Source organism: Tamandua tetradactyla, chromosome 17, assembly GCF_023851605.1.
Source record: "Tamandua tetradactyla isolate mTamTet1 chromosome 17, mTamTet1.pri, whole genome shotgun sequence".
NCBI classification, from domain to species: domain Eukaryota; kingdom Metazoa; phylum Chordata; class Mammalia; order Pilosa; family Myrmecophagidae; genus Tamandua; species Tamandua tetradactyla.
This window is the reverse complement of record NC_135343.1, coordinates 78041039-78047147: the sequence shown is the minus strand read 5'-3', so window position 1 is coordinate 78047147 and position 6109 is coordinate 78041039.

The following is a 6109-nucleotide window of genomic DNA, read 5'->3' as shown; positions in this document are numbered from 1 at the left end:
TCATCAGGAGCCCTGGTTACTTTCATTTTCTTAGTTATTAACAGCCTTGCTTATTTAAGTTTGTCTTCAGCTGCAATTTCCTATGCACTTTCTCCCTCTTTGGTACTCTCCCAAGGCTCCCACAGCTTTGGGTCCCAGCCTTCCCTCTGGGTAACTGCTTGGACCTGCAGCTGGCATCCTCCATCCATGTGCCTTCACGTTACATGCCATTCCTTCTGATTGTCCCTCTGGTTTGTACCTTTTAAACTTAATACATCAGTATTGTTGAAACATCCAACCTAATATCCTTTCCAGAGCTAAAGCCTCTTCTAATCTCCTTTCAGTTTCTGCTTTTAATGGAGCTTTGGAAATACATCTTTTTTTTTATGTTTTTTAAAATTTTATCTATTAAACATACCAACATGCAAACACAACCATTTTTACCATTTTTATCATTCCATTAGTATTTTTATCATTCCATATAGTAATTCACAATATTATCACATAGTTGTATATTCATCATCATGATCATTTCTTAAGTTATATAAAAGGAGCATCAAACACAAGGTTTTCACAATGGTTAGTCTCCACTACATCTTTTTTTTTTTTTTTAATTTTTTTTATTAATCAAAAAAAAGAAAAGAAATTAACACAACATTTAGAAATCATTCCATTCTACAAATGCACTCAGTAATTCTTAGTATCATCACATAGATGTATGATCATCATTTCTTAGTACATTTGCATCGATTTAGGAAAAGAACTAGCAAAACAGCAGAAAAAGATATAGAATGTTAATATAGAGAAGAGAATTAAAATAATAATACTAATAAAATATATATATATATAAAAAGGAAAAAGAAAAAACAAAAACAAAAGATACAAACACACAAACAAACAAACAAAAAAACATATTTCAGGTGCAGCTTCATTCAGTGTTCCAACCTAGTTACATTACACTTAGGTATTATTGTGCTGTCCATTTTTGAGTTTTTGTATCTAGTCCTGTTGCACAGTCTGTATCCCTTCAGCTCCAATTACCCATTATCTTACCCTGTTTCTAACTCCTGCTGGTCTCTGTTACCAATGATATATTCCAAGCTGATTCTCGAATGTCGGTTCACATCAGTGGGACCTTACAGTATTTGTCCTTTAGTTTTGGGCTAGACTCACTCAGCATAATGTTCTCTAGGTCCATCCATGTTGTTACATGCTTCATAAGTTTAGTCTGTCTTAAAGCTGCATAATATTGCATCGTAGGTATACGCCACAGTTTGTTTAGCCACTCGTCTGTTGAACATTTTGGCTGTTTCCATCTCTTTGCAATTGTAGATAATGCTGCTATAAACACTGGTGTGTTTTTGCCCTTTTGTCTTTGCCCTTAAGTCCTTTGAGTAGATACCTAGCAGTGGTATTGCTGGGTCATAATCCATTCTGCCATTCTATGTCTTTTGATTGGGAAATTCAGTCCATTAACTTTTAGTATTATTACTGTTTGGATAATATTTTCCTCTACCATTTTGGCTTTTGTATTATATATATCATATCTGATTTTCCTTCTTTCTACACTTTACTCCATACCTCTCTCTTCTGTCTTTTCGTATCTGACTCTAGTGCTCCCTTTAGTATTTCTTGCAGAGCTGGTCTCTTGGTCACAAATTCTCTCAGTGACTTTTTGTCTATAAATGTTTTAATTTCTCCTTCATTTTTGAAGGACAATTTTGCTGGATATAGGAGTCTTGGTTGGTAGTTTTTCTCTTTTAGTAATTTAAATATATCATCCCACTGTCTTCTAGCTTCCATGGTTTCTGCTGAGAAATCTACACATAGTCTTATTGGGTTTCCCTTGTATGTGACAGATTGTTTTTCTCTTGCTGCTTTCAAGATCCTCTCTTTCTCTTTGACCTCTGACATTCTAACTAGTAAGTGTCTTGGAGAATGCCTATTTGGGTCTATTCTCTTTGGGGTGCGTTGCACTTCTTGGATCTGCAAATTTAGGTCTTTCATAAGAGTTGGGAAATTTTCAGTGATAATTTCTTCCATTAGTTTTTCTCCTCCTTTTCCCTTCTCTTCTCCTTCTGGGACACCCACAACACGTATATTTGTGCGCTTCATATTGTCATTCAGTTCCCTGATCCCCTGCTCAAGTTTTTCCATTCTTTTCCCTATAGTTTCTGTTTCTTTTTGGAATTCAGATGTTCCATCCTCCAGTTCACTAATTGTAGCGTCTGTCTCTTTAGATCTACCATTGTAGGTATCCATTGTTTTTTCCATTTTTTCTTCTTTGTCCTTCACTCCCATAAGTTCTGTGATTTGTTTTTTCAGATTTTCTATTTCTTCTTTTTGTTCAGCCCATGTCTTCTTCATGTCCTCCCTCAATTTATTGATTTGGTTTTTGAAGAGTTTTTCCATTTCTGTTCGTATATTCAGCATTAGTTGTCTCAGCTCCTGTATCTCATTTGAACTATTGGTTTGTTCCTTTGACTGGGCCATATCTTCAATTTTCCAAGCGTCATCCATTATTTTCTGCTGGTGTCTGGGCATTTGATCAGATTTCCCTGGGTGTGGGACCCAGCTGGTTGAAAGGTTTTTCTGTGAAATCTCTGGGCTCTGTTTTTCTTTTCCTGCCCAGTAGGTGGCGCTTGTGGCGCTCGTCTGTCTGCACGGCAGTCGGCCCAGGAAACCGCGCGTGGAGGCGGGAGTCGCTGGCCACCGCGGCTTGGGAGAGTGCCGGTCCTAATTGCCCAGCTGGCCCGAATCGCCAAGCGTGACAGGAGGGCCCCGCTATCCAATGTTCCCAGTCAGACCGGGGAGCCACGTGCGTGGAGGGGATCCCAGTCGCCAGCCGCCCCGGCGGGGAAAACGCGCGCCCCTCGGGTATCTCACCGCAGCAGATTTTCCCTGCCCATTCAGCTGTTCCAGAATGGGGTACGCTGTCTTTTTGGTCTCTGTCGTGACTCCAGGAGCTGTTTCGTATTGTTTTTGTTTCTTTAGTTGCTTTTCTGGAGGAGGAACTAAGACCCGCGCGTCTTACTAAGCCGCCATCCTCCACTACATCTTGACTAACAAGGTGATATCTATTTAATGCATAAGAATAACCTCCAGGATAACCTTTTGACTCTGTTTGGAATCTCTCAGTTATTGACACTTTATTTTGTCTCATTTTGCTCTTTCTCCTTTTGGTCGAGGTTTTCTCAATCCCTTGAGGCTGAGATCCAGTGCATTCTAGGATTTCTGTCCCACGTTGCCAGGAAGTTCCATACCCCTTGGAATCATGTCCCATGTAGAGAGGGGAGGACAGTGAGTTTGCTTGTCGTATTGGCTGAGAGAGGCCACATCTGAGCAACAGAAGAGGTTCTCTTGGGGGTGACTCTTAGGCCTAATTTTAAGTAGGTTTAGCCTATCCTTTGCGGGTTAAAGTTTCATATGAACAAACTCCAAGATTGGGGGCTCAGCCTATAGCTTTGGTTGTCCACACTGCTTGTGAGAATATCAAGAATTCTCCACGTGGGGAAGTTGATTTTTCTCCCTTTCTCACCATTCCCCCAAGGGAACTTTGCAAATACTTTTTTATTCACTGTATGGGAACGTATCTTAACTACCCATAACAATGGCTACCTGGAGGCAGCAATTGCTGACCCCACATACTGGAAGGTGGCCACCCCGGAATTTCCCCTGCCAAGTGGGACATTAGTCCATGGATTCCCATTTCCCTTGGCTTGTTTCATTTCCAGTCTCCTGGCTGACTCACCAATTGCCTGGCCAGGAACCTACAAAAGAGGTCCTGTTGAAGTTCTATGGGCACTTAAGACCAAAAAATGAAACGGGCCACTCAATATAGCAAAATAGGAGCAGTTTGTCAGTGCTGTGGTTGACTGTCCCGTCCCCCACCGGACATTATGCTCAGCTGCCCTTCTCACGTGCTGGGACCAGCTATTCTGTCACCATGTGCTGGGAGATTCCGAACAGAGTCGAGAGGTTATCCTGGAGGTTATTCTTACATATTAAGTAGATATCACCTTGTTATTCAAGATGTAATGTAATGGAGAGGCTGGAGGGAACTGCCTGAAAATGTAGAGCTGTGTTCCAGTAGCCATGTTTCTTGAAGATAATTGTATAATGATATAGCTTTCACAATGTGACTGTGGGATTGTGAAAATCTTGTGTCTAATGCTCCTTATTAGACACAAGAAGACTCTTCTGTCACCAGAAGAGTAGAACATATGGAATAAAAATAAATAATAGGGGGAACAAATGTTAAAATAAATTTAGTTTAAAATGTTAGTTATCAGTGAAAGGGAGGGCAGGAGTATGGTATGTATAATTTTTATTTTCTGTTTTCATTTTATTTCTTTTTCTGAATAGATGCAAATGTTCCAAGAAATGATCATGATGATGAATATGCAATTGTGTGATGATATTGTGAATTACTGGTTATATATGTAGAAAGGAATGATCAAAATAATGTTTGCGTTTATTTGGTGTTTTTTTTTTTTTTTTTGGTATTTAAAAAAAAAAGAAAAAAAAACTGAGGGAGAGATTAAAATCTTCAAAGACAAAAGACAGACTGAGAGAATTAGTCAACAAGAGACCTGCCCTACAAGAAATACTAAAGGGAGTCATATCAACTGAAGAAAAAGGGCAGGAGAGGAAGGTCTGGAGGGCAACACGGAATTGAAGTATACCCATAAGAATAATTAAAAGGATAAAAAGAGAAAGAGAGAATATATAGATCTGACAAATAAAAACTAAAGGATAAGATGGTAGATTCAATAACTGTTTTTAAAGTAATAACTTTGAACATTAACAAACTAAACTCCCCAATTAAAAGACACAGACTGGCAGAATGGACTCAAAAATATAATCCATCTACATAATGTTGACAAGAGATACCTCTTAAACCCAAGGACACATACGGATTGCAAGTGAAAGGATGGAAAAGATGTTCTATGCAAGTTGTAACCAAATGAAAGCAGGAGTGGCTATACTAATGTCAGATAAAATACACATTAAATGTAAAGATGTCATAAGAGACAAAGAAGAGACTACATATTAATAAGAGGGACAATTCACCTAGAGGAAATAACAATCATAAATGTTTGTGCTCCCAATCAAGGAGCACCAAAGTACACGAAGCAAACATTGGCAAAACTGAAGGAGGATACAGATGTTTCAAAAATAATAGTAGGAGACATCAATACACCCCACTCCACTCTAGATAGAACAACCCGATAGAGGAAAAACAAGGAAATAAAGAAGCTAAACAATGTGATAAATGAATTAGACCTAATAGACATATATACATCAATACACCCCCAAACACCAGGATATATATTCTTCTCGAGAGCTCATAGACTGTTCTCCAGGATAGATCATAGGCTGGGGGAAAAAAACAGATTTTTATAAATTTACCATGATTGAAATTATCCAAAGCACATTTTCTGACCATAGAATGAAGCTGGAATGCAATGAATGGAAAGGAATGAAGCTGGAAATTAATAAACACCAAACCACCAGAACTTTCACAAATATATGGAGATTAAACAACGTGCTCTTAATCACTGAGTCAAAGGACAAATTGCCAGAAAAATTGGTAAATATCTGGAGATGAATGAAAATGAAAATAAAACCTATCAGAACTTATTGGATGTGGCAAAGGCAGTGCCACGAGGGAAATTTATTGCCCTAAGAGTCTATATTAAAAAACAAGAAAAAGCAATAATCAAGTACTTAGAAAAAGAACATCAAACTAATCCCAAAGCACATAGACAAAGAGAAATAACAAATATTTAAGCAAAAATAAACTGGAGAACAACAACAAAAAAGCAATAGAAAGAATCAACAAAACCAAAATTTGGTTCTTTAATAAAATCGGTGGACCCCTAGGTAGGCTGGCAAGGAAAAAAAGAGAGATGCAAATAAACTAAATCAGAAATGAGAGGGGGCTCATTACCACAGATTCTAAAGAAATTTTTATTTGAGGAAGAAGGAATACTACCTAACTCATTTTATGAAGCTAAGATCACTCTAATACCAAAAACAGGGTAAAGACACTTAAGAAAGGAAAACTGATGCAAAAATTATCAATAAATTAACTAGCAAATCAAATCGAACGACACCATAAAAGAAT